The sequence below is a fragment of the Staurois parvus genome, unplaced genomic scaffold, assembly GCF_062004578.1.
Source record: "Staurois parvus isolate SC_StPar_1 unplaced genomic scaffold, SC_StPar_1.0 ptg000709l, whole genome shotgun sequence".
NCBI lineage: Eukaryota > Metazoa > Chordata > Amphibia > Anura > Ranidae > Staurois > Staurois parvus.
Window position 1 is genome coordinate 359,125 of NW_028318505.1, and position 16,026 is coordinate 375,150.

The window sequence follows — 16,026 nt, forward strand, 5'->3', positions numbered from 1 at the left end:
TCATTGGTGTCAGCAGGAGGAATAGTGCCCCATCATTGGTGTCAGCAGGAGGAATAGTGCCCCATCATTGGTGTCAGCAGGAGGAATAGTGCCCCATCCTTGGTGTCAGTGGGAGGAATAGTGCCCCATCATTGTTGTCAATGGGAGGAATAGTGCCCCATCATTAGTGTTAGTGGGAGGAATAGTGTCCCATCATTGGTGTCAGCAGGAGGAACAGTGACCCATCGTTGGTGTCAGTGGGAGGAATAGTGCCCCATTGTTGGTGTCAGTGGGAGGAATAGTGTCCCATTGTTGGTGTCAGTGGGAGGAATAGTGCCCCAAAGGCTTGATAATGGCAAGTGAAGGGCTGCAGTTTGGAGACTACTGTGTGACCAAAAATCAGCCCATCATTACCTGAGCACATGACACTGGATATTGGGGTACACAGGAACCCTAATCTAAAGGCTAACACCAACTCTTACCCTAATGCTAACCCTTTGTTTATCAACAAAAAACATGTGACCTTTACTGAAATAGAGATCACATGGCTACGTTTCAAAAAAAGCCCTGTGATTCTTTTTTTTTTTTTATCATTGGTCAATCTTGCGGTTAATTAACTCAAAATCTCACCCAAGGCGAAATAGAATCAATTTCACAGAAATCACTCCAGTCATCCCTACATGTACAATACAGAAAAGGATTTCTTATACAGAATACTTCTATTAAATGTGCAGTTATTTTTTTTTTTGTTATTGAAACCTTTTTATATTTTGTGATGTCTTTATAGGTCCATATTACCTACCAAGACCCAGGGTTTTTTTCCCCAGAGAATAGTTGCAGGAACTACCCTTTTTCTGAGTCACCCCTTGTCCTCGCCCCCTACCCACCTCCGAGCACTGTCCCTTGGTTTCACCCCCCTACCCACCTCCAAGCACTGTCCCTTGGTTTCACCTCCCTACCCACCTTTAAGTACTGTCCCTTGGTTTCACCCCCCACCCACCTCCGAGTACTGTCCCTTGGTTTCACCCCCCTACCCACCTCCGAGTACTGTCCCTTGGTTTCACCCCCCTACCCACCTCCGAGTACTGTCCCTTCGTTTCACCCCCCCTACCCACCTCCGAGTTCGGTCCCTTGGTTTCACCCCCCTACCCACCTCCGAGTACTGTCCCTTGGTTTCACCCCCCTACCCACCTCTGAGCACTGTCCCTTGGTTTCACCTCCCTACCCACCTCCGAGTACTGTCCCTTGGTTTAACCCCCCTACCCACCTCCGAGCACTGTCCCCTGGTTTCACCCCCCACCCACCTCCGAATACTGTCCCTTGGTTTCACGCCCCTACACACCTCCGAGTACTGTCCCTTGGTTTCACCCCCCTACCCACCTCCGAGTACTGTCCCTTGGTTTCTCCCCCCTACCCACCTCCGAGTACTGTCCCTTGGTTTCACCCCCCTACCCACCTCTGAGCACTGTCCCTTGGTTTCACCCCCCTACCCACCTCCGAGTACTGTCCCTTGGTTTCACCCCCCTACCCACCACCGAGTACTGTCCCTTGGTTTCACCCCCCTACCCACCTCCGAGCACTGTCCCTTGGTTTCACCCCCCTACCCACCTCCGAGTACTGTCCCTTGGTTTCACCCCCCTACCCACCTCCGAGTACTGTCCCTTGGTTTCACCCCCCTACCCACCTCTGAGCACTGTCCCTTGGTTTCACCTCCCTACCCACCTCCGAGTACTGTCCCTTGGTTTCACCCCCCTACCCACCTCCGAGTACTGTCCCTTGGTTTCACCCCCCTACCCACCTCTGAGCACTGTCCCTTGGTTTCACCCCCCTACCCACCTCCGAGTACTGTCCCTTGGTTTCACCCCCCTACCCACCTCTGAGCACTGTCCCTTGGTTTCACCCCCCTACCCACCTCCGAGTACTGTCCCTTGGTTTCACCCCCCTACCCACCTCTGAGCACTGTCCCTTGGTTTCACCCCCCTACCCACCTCCGAGTACTGTCCCTTGGTTCCTCCCCCTACCCCCCTCCCAGTACCGCCCCTTTTTGAGAATACAGAACCAAGTATCATTTTGTGGTGCTAAGTAATTTTGTATGGAATTTGTTAATGATATTAAAGAAAAGCAGCAAAATAGATCCCCTGCAGCCAACAGCAGTAGACTTCCCCCAGCAAAAATAGATCCCCACAGAAACAATAGATCCCCATACCAATAGACTCCCCAGCAACAATGAACACCCACAACAAAATACCACCCAGGCAACAAACGATCCAACCTAACAACTCCCAGCAGCAACAACATATCTCCCAGAAGCCAGCATCAATAGACCTCTCCCTCAACAGTAGTTCGAATAATTGACCCCCTCCACCCCCCGGAAACAATAGATTCCCCACCACCAATAGACCTTCCCAGCAACAATAGACTACCATGCAATGATAGATCCGCTCCAGCAACAATAGATCCCACAGCAGCCTGCATCAATACACATCTCCCTCAACAGTAGATCCAACAATTAAATCCTTCAACAACATAAGACCCCTACCCCTCAGCAACAATAGATTCCCCACCACCAACAGACCTTCCCAGCAACAACATTCCTGCTGAAAAAAAGCCCTGCCAAGGCCTATACTAGCAAGCCAACCCACGCTTCTCCTTTAAATTCGTTGCCCCTACCCCCCACCAACAATAGACCTTCCCAGCAACAATAGACTACCATGCAATAACAGATCCTCTCCAGCAACAATAGATCCCCCAGCAGCCAGCATCAATAGATCTCTCTCTCTAGCAGTAGATCCAACAATTGAACCCACCAACAACATAAGACCCCTACCTCCCACCAACAATAGATTCCCCACCACCAACAACAGACCTTCTCAGCAACAATACACCCCCATGCAATAATAGATCCTCTCCAGCAACAATGGATACCCCGGCAGCCAGCATTAATAGATCCTCCAGCAACAATAGATCCCTCAGCAGCCATCATCAATAGACCTCTCCCTCAGCAGTAGATCCAACAATTGAACCCACCAACAACATAAGACCCCTACCTCCCACCAACAATAGATTCCCCACCACCAACAACAGACCTTCTCAGCAACAATACACCCCCATGCAATAATAGATCCTCTCCAGCAACAATGGATACCCCGGCAGCCAGCATTAATAGATCCTCCAGCAACAATAGATCCCTCAGCAGCCAGCATCAATAGACCTCTCCCTCAGCAGTAGATTTAACAATTGAACCCATCAACAACATAAGATCCCTTCCTCCCACCAACAATAGATTCCCCACCACCAACAACAGACCTTCTCAGCAACAATAGACCCTATGCAGTAATAGATCCTCTCCAGCAACAATGGATACCCCGGCAGCCAGCATTAATAGATCCTCCAGCAACAATAGATCCCCCAGCAGCCAGCATCAATAGATCTCTCCCTCAGCAGTAGATCCAACAATTGAACCCATCAACAACATAAGATCCCTACCCCCCAGCAACAATAGATTCCCCACCACGAACAAAAGACCTTCCCAGCAACAATAGACCCTATGCAGTAATAGATCCTCTCCAGCAACAATGGATACCCCGGCAGCCAGCATTAATAGATCCTCTAGCACCCCTTGCCATTACATACATTCAGTGCTGGAGGTGTTCAAGGCCTATACTAGCAAGCCAACCCGCGCTTCTCCTTTCAATTCGCCGCCATCCCCACCGTCCCGGCCGCACCCACCATCCTTTCCCTATAGCGGACACTGCGCAGCGAGAGCCTCGGTGTCCGTGGCGGTAATCGTCGGGAAAACAAGCGGCAGATATTTTGAGATAACATATGGTTTGGCCATTCGCGGCTCTCAAGTTGGGCCCAGATGCCGCGTTTCGCTCTCCTTTATAGTAGAACAAACTCCCCATTTTTCACAAGGCCTGATGTATATTGTGCTTGTGACTAGTCCATAATTCAGGCTAAAGCACACAGGCACTTCCCTCCACACTGTTTTCTCTGGAGCGCGAGAGGCCTTGCAAGGCACCGCAAGCCGAGCGAGGCACAGAGCTGGAGACAATTTATGATGCCATGACATAGGCAGAAGGTGTGATTTATAGTTTAATTTGCTGTTGTAATGGACAGAGGATAATAACATGTAAAATATTAATCAATGTGTTGCGATGGCAGACATCATTTGCTAAGCTTGTTATCTGGAGCTGTACCCCTGACAGTGAACAATTAAACTGACATCCGAAAAAAACTAAGGGAAATGCATGAGGCGCTGCCTAGGCAAAGCCGAGTCCTAACACCGCCAGGAACAAATAAAAAGACCTTTCTTTTCAAACCCTCCTTTATTTTTATTAAGGACTGCTAACATGAAGGCTGACATTATGGGACGGCGGCTGGCCGCAAGGGGGCACCGGGACAGGTCCTATAAATAAAGTGACAGCTTGGAAAAACTGCTAACAGAAGTTCAAAAATGTTCAAATAAAAATGGAAAATTAATAAACATAAGGCTATTTCCGGAGCTGAAAATTTGCCCATAGAGTTGCCTTCTGGAAATCCCAACTGCAATCTCTTCTTTGGCCATAAGGGGCGCTGTTTTCTTCAAGTGTACCTAAATCCTTAAAAGAGGTATTACATTGCAGCTCAGGGGCGGACTGACCATTTGGAAACTCGGGCACTGCCTGAGGGCCCGGGGTCTGTGGGGGGCCCCATGAGATGCCCCTGGTACCTTTTTCATAGGCTTTTTTTGAGCTTGGGCAAGGACACAGGGGCCCCATGATCCCCTATTGCCCGGTGGCCCAATGAGTTATCAGTCCGCCCATGTTGCAGCATACCAGTGCTTAGAGAAGGAAGCTACATTAGTTTTTTTTGCAGGCTTTGTTTACAAGGCCATTTCCAAAGCTGAAAATTTGCCTGTAGAGTTGCCTTCTGGAAATCCCAACTGCAATCTCTTCTTTGGCCATAAGGGGCGCTATTTTCTTAAAGTGTACCTAAATCCCAAAAAGAGGTATTACATTGCAGCTTACCAGTGCTTAGAGAAGGAAGCTACATTCGTTGTTTTTTTTTTCAGGCTTTGTTTTCAAGGTAATTTCCAAAACTGAAAATTTGCCTGTAGAGTTGCCTTCTGGAAATCCCAACTGCAATCTCATCTTTGGCCATAAGGGGCGCTATTTTCTTAAAGTGTACCTAAATCCTTAAAAGAGGTATTACATCGCAGCTTACAAGTGCTTAGAGAAGGAAGCTACATTAGTTTTGTTTTTTTCAGGCTTTGTTTTCAAGGTTATTTCCAAAACTAAAAATTTGCCTGTAGAGTTGCCTTCTGGAAATCCCAACTGCAATCTCTTCTTTGGCCATAAGGGGCGCTATTTTCTTAAAGTGTACCTAAATCCAATTAAAAAAGGTATTGCATTACAGCTTATCGGTGCTTAGAGAAGGAAGCTACTTTAGTTTTTTTTTTCAGGCTTTGTTTCCAAGGCCATTTCCAAAACTGAAAATTTACCTGTAGAGTTGCCTTCTGGAAATCCCAACTGCAATCTCTTCTTTGGCCATAAGAGGCCCTGTTCTCTTAATGTGTACCTAAATCCATTAAAAAAAGGTATTACATCACAGCTTACCAGAGCTTAGAGAAAGAAACAACACTAGTTTTTAGTTTTTTAGGCTTTGTTTCCAAGGCCGTTTCCAAAAATTAAAATCCGATATTTAAAGTGACAGCTTGGCAAAAACTGCTAACAGCAGTTTAAAAAAATTTGAAAAAAATGGAAAATTAATAACATAAGACCGTTTCCGTAGCTGAAAATTTGCCTGTAGAGTTGCCTTCTGGAAATCCCAATTGCAATCTCTTCTTTGGCCATTTTTTTTTTTTTTAAAGTGTACCTAAATCCATAAAAAAAGATATTATATTGCAGCTTACCGGTGCTTAGAGAAGGACGTTACATTCGGTTTTATTTTTTTCAGGCTTTGTTTCCAAGGACATATCCAAAACTGAAAATTTGCCTGTAGAGTTGCCTTCTGGAAATCTCAACTGCAATCTCTTCTTTGACCATAAGGGGCGCTGTTTTCTTAAAGTGTATCTTAATCCATAAAAGGTATTATATTGGAACTTACTGATGCTTAGATAAGGAAGCTACATTAGGTTTTCTGTTTTCAATGTTAGGTTCCAAGGTCATTTCCATAGCTGAAAATTTGCCTGTAGAGTTGCCTTCTGGAAATCCCAACTGCAATCTCTTATTTGGCCATAAGGGGCGCTTTTTCCTTAAAGTGTATCTAAATCCCTAAAGGGTATCATGTCACAGCTTACCGATGCTTAGTGAAGGAAGCTACACTTGTTTTTTGTTTTTTTTTCCAGGATTTGTTTCCAAGGCCATTTCCATAGCTGAAAAGTTGCCATAGAGTTGCCTTCGGCAATCCCAGCTGCAGTCTCTTCTTTGGCCATAAGGAGCGCTGTTTCCTTAAAGTGTATCTAAATTCAATAACAAATATGTATAACATTGCAGCTTTACTTTCACTTGGTGACCCTGAAAATACTTCCTGTTTGTGGGTGGCTATGTTTACTTCTCCATGGTATCTCTGGTGGGGACCAAGGTATTTCTGGAGCCATGGTTGTCACCCAAGGTCAACCCAAAGCACCAAACCATATTCTTGAGAGTCCAAAATCTTTATCTGATCAACTGGTGACAGCAAGAAAAGCCAACAGCCAACAACAATGTGTTTCAGGGCCCCACAAAAATGTATATGTTGAGGGTGTTATGGTTGTCACCCACTGTGATAGGTTAATAAAAGCACAAAAGCAAAGTCTTGGTAATCCAAAATCTTTAGTTCAACTGGTGTGGTTCCAGCAAGAAAAATAAAAGAAATCCAATGCATTTTAGGAGCCACATCATCTCCTCCCATTCGCCGGGGCTGGATGAAATAGCAGAATATTAAATGGACTCAAAAGTGCTCCTAAGCGGCCAGTTCTGCAGGCAGAGGCTATTAGGGAGGACAGTTAGTATAGCATGGATGTCACCCAGGCTGGACTTCAAACATGCATAGAAAACCATACTGGACTGGTGAACCAATCAATCGGTTGTTGGTAGATATTGAAACGCGGTCAGTGTCTGTCTCGGGGAACTCATCGCCCAAGAGTAGACATTGGTGGTGTACTCTAAATCAGAACATGCATAGAAAACCATACTGGACTGGTGAACCAATCAATCGGTTGTTGGTAGATATTGAAACGTGGTCGGTGTGTATCTCGGGGAACTCATCGCCTAAGAGTAGACATTGGTGGTGTACTCTAAATCAAAACATGCATAGAAAACCATACTGGACTGGTGAACCAATCAATCGGTTGTTGGTAGATATTGAAACGTGGTCGGTGTTTATCTTGGGGAACTCATCACCTAAGAGTAGACATTGGTGGTGTACTCTAAATCAGAACATGCATAGAAAACCATACTAAACTGGTGAACCAATCAATCGGTTGTTGGTAGATATTGAAACGTGGTCGGTGTCTATCTCGGGGAACTCATCGCCTAAGAGCAGACATTGGTGGTGTACTCTAAATCAGAACATGCATAGAAAACCATACTGGACTGGTGAACCAATCAATCGGTTGTTGGTAGATATTGAAACGTGGTCGGTGCGTATCTCGGGGAACTCATCGCCTAAGAGTAGACATTGGTGGTGTACTCTAAATCAGAACACAGCAGCACAAGGGACACATCACAATAAAGGTGGCGTTAAAAGGAGACTTACTAATTGACTTTGGAACTGGACCTACAATTTATCAGCTTCTTTCAGCATGTGAAGCTTTCAACAAAATCATCACTTCTGACTTTGTTGAGAACAACCGAACAGAGGTAGAGAAGTGGCTGAGGTAGGATCCCGATGCATTTGAATGGACTCCAATTGTCAAGATGGTGTGTGAGCTGGAAGGTAATAGTATGAAGCTCAAGGTGGTACCGCAGGATTGGAGTTTCGTCATCTGCCGGAGATTTATTTGAGCTTGAGTCCACGTTTTGGCTTTTCATTAGGTGGAAATCCCAACAGCTCCGGTAAGGGTCCTTTCTTGCCTGTGGTTGCAACTAGTTTGGATTTCCACTCTTTTTCTTCAGTCTCATTGGAAAAGTGGGTCTCTTCTTCTTCTCCTTGGATGGCCCTTGGATGGTTGTAAACACATTCTTTACTTTGGACATTTATTGACCACGGACTTTTTGTTTTTGGCGGATCATTGTGGACATTTATTTGAGCATGGAATTTTTTTGGGGGGAGTTCTATTATAGTTGATTATTTCATTTTAGCTCTGCACCTTTTGTATTATGGTATTTGAGGTTGTCTATCTTTCACCTGTGCTAGCTGCTCTTATCACATGGTTTAATCCAAGCGCAGAACTATACAGGTGAAACTCGAAAAATTAGAATATCGTGCAAAAGTTCATTTATTTCAGTAATGCAACTTAAAAGGTGAAACTAATATATGAGATAGACTCATTACATGCAAAGCAAGATAGTTCAAGCCGTGATTTGTCATCAGTGTGATGATTATGGCTTACAACTCATGAAAACCCCAAATCCACAATCTCAGAAAATGAGAGTATTGTGAAAAGGTGGAATATTCTCGGCTCAAAGTGTCCCACTCTAATCAGATAATTCAGCCATAACACCTGCAAACGGTTCCTGAGCCTTTAAATGGTCTCTCAGTCTGGTTCAGTAGGAATCACAGTCATGGGAAAGACTGCTGACCTGACAGTTGTGCAGAAAACCATCATTGACACCCTCCATAAGGAGGGAAAGCCTCAAAAGGTAATTGCAAAAGAAGTTTGATATTCCCAAAGTGCTGTATCAAAGCACATTAATAGACAGTTATGTGGAAGGGAAAAGTGTGGAAGAAAAAGTTGTACAAGCAGCAGGGATGACCGCAGCCTGGAGAGAATTGTTAGGAAAAGGCCATTCAAAATTGTTGGGGACTTTCACAAGGAATGGACTGAGGCTGGAGTCAGTGCATCAAGAGCCACCACACACAGACGAATCCTAGACATGGGCTTCAAATGTCAAGCCGCTCCTGAACAACAAACAACGTCAGAAGCGTCTTACCTGGGCTAAAGAAAAACAGACCTGGTCTGTTGCTCAGTGGTCCAAAGTCCTCTTTTCTGATGAGAGCAACTTTTGCATCTAATTTGGAAACCAAGGACCCCGAGTATGGAGGAAGAATGGAGAGGCACATGCTGCAAGATGCTTGAAGTCCAGTATGAAGTTTCCACAGTCTGTGTTGATTTGGGGAGCCATGTCATCTGCTGGTGTTGGTCCACTGTGCTTCATTAAGTCCAGGGTCAACGCAGCCGTCTACCAGGAGATTTTGGAGCACTTCATGCTTCCTTCCACAGACGAGCTTTATGGGGATGCTGACTTCATTTTCCAGCAGGACTTGGCACCTGCCCACACTGCCAAAAACACCAAAACCTGGTTCAATGACCGTGGGATTACTGTGCTTGATTGGTCAGCAAACTCGCCGGACCTGAACCCCATAGAGAATCTATGGGGCATTGCCAAGTGAAAGATGAGAGACATGAGACCAAACAATGCAGAAGAGCTGAAGGCCGCTATTGAAGCATCCTGGTCTTCCATAACAGCTCAGCAGTGCCACAGGCTGATAGCTTCCATGCCACGCCGCATTGAGGCAGTAATTGCTGCAAAAGGGGCCCAAACCAAGTACTGAGTACATATGCATGCTTCTACTTTTCAGAGGTCCGATATTGTTCTATGTACAATCCTTGTTTTATTGATTGCATGGAATATTCTCATTTTCTGAGATTGTGGATTTGGGGTTTTCATGAGCTGTAAGCCATAATCATCACAATGATGACAAATCACGGCTTGAACTATCTTGATTTGCATGTAATGAGTCTATCTCATATATTAGTTTCACCTTTTAAGTTGCTGCACTGAAATAAATGAACTTTTGCACGATATTCTAATTTTTCGAGTTTCACCTGTATTGGGTTTGATTGGTGGTGTACTCACTTGAGATCTTGGGGCTGTTACTTTTCTATTACAACTGGACCGCCATTTCAGCTGGAGTAACTTGAGCGAGTCTGAAAGAGCACCCCAGTGACCGATGATCCTCTCTCTTGATGGGTTTTTTTTTTAATCCAAGATGTCAAGATAATAGAGAAAATGGAACAGTACTTACAGAATCCACAATGACATCATTGCAACAGCAGGGTTACACATAAATAGAACGACGTGGATACGCAGATCCCATAATGGACATAATAACAGAAATAGTAATCAAACAAAACAGAGACCACATGGATCCAAAACTTTCTTGACAACACCTTGCTTTTCGCTTTTTATTCCTTCCCGTCCACAGATGTAAACATAAATGGGGGATAGAAACAAAGCCAAAAACATGCCTTCAAACAATAAAAAAAAACACATCAACAACAACCTCTGGTTCACCCGAGACGTCTCATCAGAAAGAATGGGAGATGCACATGAACATCCCCAAGGGGAGGAGTGGAACCTCAAAATGCCACCTGCAAAAGTCAGTCCACTATCAACTGAGGAAAGGCGAACCCAGGTGTATCCGGCCAACCCTGCCATACCTGCTGGAACCTACGATAAGCATTGCGATGTTGGTACGCGGGAGTAAAGAATTAACATAATCTATCCATTGCTTACTAGTCGGAGGAGCCGATGATAACCACTACCTTCCTATCACCTTCCTATCCAGACAGGGGCGGACTGACCATTTGGAAACTCAGGCACTGCCCGAGGGCCCGGGGTCAGTAGGGGGGCCCATGAGATGCCCCTTGTACCTTTTTCATAGGCTTTTTTGAGTTTGGGCAAGGACACAGGGGCCCCATGATCCCCTATTGCCTGGGGGCCCCATGAGTTGTCAGTCTGCCCCTGTATCCAGATATAAAAGTCTAGATACCATAATATACCCTCCTGGTTGGAACAGTTCTTGGTCCAGTGCCCCCAACAGACAATGCAAGGGATCTTGGGGAACAGTATATTACGATACTAGAGAAATAAATTGGAGAACCTCACTCCAATATTTATGTAACTTTGGGCAACGCCAGAGCATATGAATGAAATCACCCTGAAGGACCCTACACCTCGGACAATCAGGTGAATCACGCCTGACCCACCGATACAGTTGCACAGGGGTCCTATATGCCTCTTGATGGTTTAATTTAGGTACAGGAAGTGCCACAACTCAAGATAAGGTCCAATTAACTTGATTCAGAACAAAAGGTCAGAAAGTCTAACCAATGGGGGCTTTTGGGGGCTTCATCAAGGCCTGTGTGCTGGTAATAATACTTGACAGGTAATTATGGCAAATGAAGGTTACGTAATTTCAGCAGGGGTTGCCTGTCTACCTGATGAGGAGGGGATTTGTGAGCCCCTGAAAAATGCTGGATATACTTTCTGACCTTCTGTTGTGAGTGGGAATGAGCTTGAGTTTGTCTGAATTTGGGTTCAGATCGAACTAAGAAAGAAGCTGTCAGGGGAAGTTTATTAGGTGGCAGTGGGTGGGAGTGACAGCTTCTCTCCATAATCGGGCCGTTTTTTTCCTTCAGGGTCATAATGAAAACCAGTCAGTAGTAATGAGAGTCTCAAAATAATTGTACAAAAATATTGACCTCATGGATGGGGATATTCTATCAATATCAGGACTATCTGGAAATCTTCTGTTCTTTCTAGCCCTGATGAAGGGTGCACGTAGACCCCCAAAATGCGTTGGATACATTTTGAATTGTACCCCTGACCTTTAATGGAATAAAGTTGTATCTGGACCTCTTAACGGCTGTGAAGTGCTTTAATTTCCAGATCATTTACATCAACAGTAAAGTGTTACTAAACTCACAACAGTACAATCAGTCTGTATATGCAGTAAAGCATGCTTGTTATACTCCCTGTGGAACCTAAGGGGTTAATCCTCTGCATTGTGTAAAAAGATCCTCCTCTTGTTCAAATGTCCACGCTAATAAGGCAGACTGAACCCGTAGCCCTTCTGCACATGCTCAGTTTGGTGTGTATTGCTAAAGAGGTTTTTTATTTTTTTTCTTGGGAGGGTGCATGTGATCAGCACAGGGTCAATCAGCGCTGTCCAGACAGAGGTCAGGGGTTCTGCAGCCTCTGAAAGCAGAAATAAAACTCCTCCTACAAGCTTTAACCAGTGCTCTGCTGGACACTGATAGAAGTCACAAGATTGCTCTAACTGCCGATGAGAAAAGGTGTTTAGCAGCTTATATTTACTAAAATAATTGCAATTCCATGATCTGTGTACTGTGGAAGACTGGATATAGTGAATGCAGGGTCCGGGGAGACCAGATATAATGAATGCAGGGTCCGGAGAGACCAGACATAGTGAATGCAGGGTCCGGGGAGACTAGATATAGCGCATGCAGGGTTCGGGGAGACCAGATATAGTGAATGCAGGGTCCGGGGAGACCAGATATAATGAATGCAGGGTCCGGGGAGACTGGATCTAGTGAATGCAGGGTCCGGGGAGACCGGATATAGTGAATGCAGGGTCCGGGGAGACCAGATATAGTAAATGCAGGGTCCAGGGAGAGCGGATCTAGTGAATGCAGGGTCCTGGAAGACCAGAGATAGTGAATGCATGGTCCGGGGAGAGCGGATATAGTGAATGCAGGGTCCTGGGAGACCAGATATAATGAATGCAGGGTCCGGGAAGACTGGATCTAGTGAATGCAGGGTCCGGGGAGACCAGATATAGTAAATGCAGGGTCCAGGGAGAGCGGATCTAGTGAATGCAGGGTCCTGGAAGACCAGATATAGTGAATGCATGGTCCGGGGAGAGCGGATATAGTGAATGCAGGGTCCAGGGAGACCAGATATAGTGAATGCAGGGTCCTGGAAGACCAGATATAGTGAATGCAGGGTCCGGGGAGAGCGGATCTAGTGAATGAAGGGTCCAGGAAGACCAGATATAGTGAATGCAGGGTCCTAGAAGACCCGATATAGTGAATGCAGGGTCCAGGGGCACCGGATATAGTGAATGCAGGGTCCGGGGAGACCAGATATAATGAATGCAGGGTCCGGGGAGACCAGACATAGTGAATGCAGGGTCCAGGGGAACCGGATATAGTGAATGCAGGGTCCGGGGAGACCAGATATAGTAAATGCAGGGTCCGGGGAGAGCGGATATAATGAATGCAGCGTTCTGGGAGACCAGATATAGTGAATGCAGGGTCCAGGGAGAGCGGATCTAGTGAATGCAGGGTCCTGGAAGACCAGATATAGTGAATGCAGGGTTCGGGGGCACCAGACATAGTGAATGCAGGGTCCGGGGAGAGCGGATATAATGAATGCAGGGTTCTGGGAGACCAGATATAGTAAATGCAGGGACCGGGGAGGCCAGATATAGTGAATGCAGGGTCCGGAGAGAACAGATATAGTGAATGCAGGGTCCGGGGAGACCAGATATAGTGAATGCAGGGTCCGGGGAGAGCGGATATAGTGAATGCAGGGTCCGGGGAGAACAGATATAGTGAATGCAGGGTCCGGGGAGACCAGATATAGTGAATGCAGGGTCCGGGGAGACCAGATATAGTGAATGCAGGGTCCGGGGAGACCGGATATAGTGAATGCGGGGTCCGGGGAGAACAGATATAGTGAATGCAGGGTCCGGGGAGACTAGATATAGTGAATGCAGGGTCCAGGGAGACCAGATATAGTGAATGCAGGGTCCGGGGAGAACAGATATAGTGAATGCAGGGTCCGGGGAGACCAGATATAGTGAATGCAGGGTCCAGGGAGACCAGATATAGTGAATGCAGGGTCCGGGGTTTTGTAATACTTTAACGCTCCATTCACACTTGTGTGACTTCAAAATCGTGCAATTTTCATTGCAACTTTACAGTGCGACTTGATGTGACTTTGGATGAGTGAGACTTTGGCTCTGACCAATGATGATTGTTTCTGCTGTACAAAGTCGCACACAAGTCGCATGTATATCATTCAGGTGTGACTTTCATGGGACTTTAGAGGATTTACATTAAAGTCTATGGCCTTCAAGTTGCATGAAAGTCAGACCAAAGTAAATCAGGAACTATTTTTGAGTCATTGCAACTTGAAGTCGCACAGATATGAATGGTGCTCATTGGGAAACATTGGGGTGCGACTTGTCATGCGACTTTGGACTCCAAAGTCGCATGACAAGTTGCACAAGTGTGAATGGGCCCTAACACCGATGAGATTCAGTCCTTTCTTCTTTAAAATGTGATTGAGTATACAGTAAGCAGCGAGTGGAAGACACACAGCTGATTGGAGGGAAGAGACCCCCCCTCCATACAGCACACAGAACAGAGCTGAGGCTGTCAATCACAGGATGTGTGCTGGAGCTCCCTCCCCTGTCACCATTTTTCTCTTGGTGTCAGGAAAACACGCAGATTGCTCAGGTCTCAGGCATTAAAAAAAAGAATCTCTTCTCTCCGCTCCATATGCGATATCCTCATGCCAATCTTCATTTTCCCAAATTTTTCTGAAGTGGAATGTTGTTCCATCGCAGAAAGGTCATTTTATGTTTAAATCACCTCACTTTATGCAAGACCCTCAGGGCAATCTTCACTCACCCATTTTCCCAAATTCGGAATGTTTTTCTATGGCAGAAAAGCCATTTTATTGGTCGACCTGATGTCATGTGACCCATACTGTCATTCTTTACATCTTCCAGCTGCTGCTAAATGACAGTTACAGAGGGTGTGAAACACAGACAGCAGAGTATTGCACCTCCACAGCAATAACATCTATTCTGATTTGTGTAGGCATAAATCCCGCCTCCTCTCCCTAGCTTCCCATCAACCTTCATTTCCCACCCCCTCCCCCATTTACCCAAAATGGAGTGTTGTCCCGTCAATATTTTATATTGGTCATTTTGGTGTCATGTGACCCATACCTTCATTCCTGCTACATTGCAGCTGCTGCCAAATGACAGTTGGGGGGTGGGGATCTAAAGCCCCTCCACAGCAATAACATCTATTCTGATTTGTGTAGGCATAAATCCCGCCTCCTCTTCCTAGCCTCCCATCAACCTTCATCCCCCCACCCCCTCCACCATTTACCCAAAATGGAGTGTTGCCCCCTCAACATTTTATATTGGTCATTTTGGTGTCATGTGACCCATACCTTCATTCCTGCTATAGTCCAGCTGCTGCCAAATGACAGTTGGGGGGTGGGGATCTAAAGCCCCTCCACAGCAATAACATCTATTCTGATTTGCATAGGCGTAAAAAAAAAATCCCCTGTCTCCGCCCCTTATTCAGCAGCCACCCACCAATCTTCGCCACCACCCCCATTTTCGCACAACTTTTTATAAGGGTTATTGGTCAATTTGATGTCACGTGACCCATACCATCTTCCAGCTGCTGCCAAATGACAGTCACAGAGGGTCTCAAACATCTATTCTGAGTTGCGTAGGTGTAAAAAAAATCCCTCGCCTCCGCTCCATATGCAATATCCTCCCGCCAATCTTCGGTTTCCACCCATTTTCCCACCACGGTCACAGAAAGGTCATTTTACTGGTCAATCTGATGTCATGTGACCAGGGGCGGACTGACCATTTGGAAACTCGGGCACAGCCCGAAGGCCCGGGGTCAGTAGGGGGCCCCACGAGATGCCCTTGGTTCCTTTTTCATAGGCTTTTTGAGTTTGGGCAAGGACACAGGGGCCCCATGATCCCCTATTGCCCGGGGGCCCCATGAGTTGTCAGTCCGCCCCTGCATGTGACCCATACCATCATTCTTTCCAGCTGCTGTTAAATGGCAGTTACAGAGGGTCTCAAACACTAAAAGCGGAGTATTGCACCTCCACTGCAATAATGTCTATTCTGTTTTGCATAGCCGTAAGAAAAAAAAATCCCTCGCCTCCGCTCTGTATGCAATATCCTCCCACCAGCCTTCACCCCCCCCCCCAACCCCCCATTTACACAAAATGGAGCGCTGTCCAATCAACATTTTAAATCGGTCAGCTTGGTGTCATGTGACCCATACCGTCATTCCTGCTATCTTCCAGCTGCTGCCAAATGACAGTTATGGGGGGGGGGCGGAGGTGT

General features: G+C 46.1%; 1 long non-coding RNA gene across 1 annotated transcript in view; it reads right to left on the reverse strand.

Moving 5' to 3' along the window:
• Window positions 1-16,026, reverse strand: part of LOC149445783 (uncharacterized) — a 500,460-nt gene that overhangs the window by 39,615 nt on the left and 444,819 nt on the right. The gene's annotated exons all lie outside the window — the stretch shown is intronic.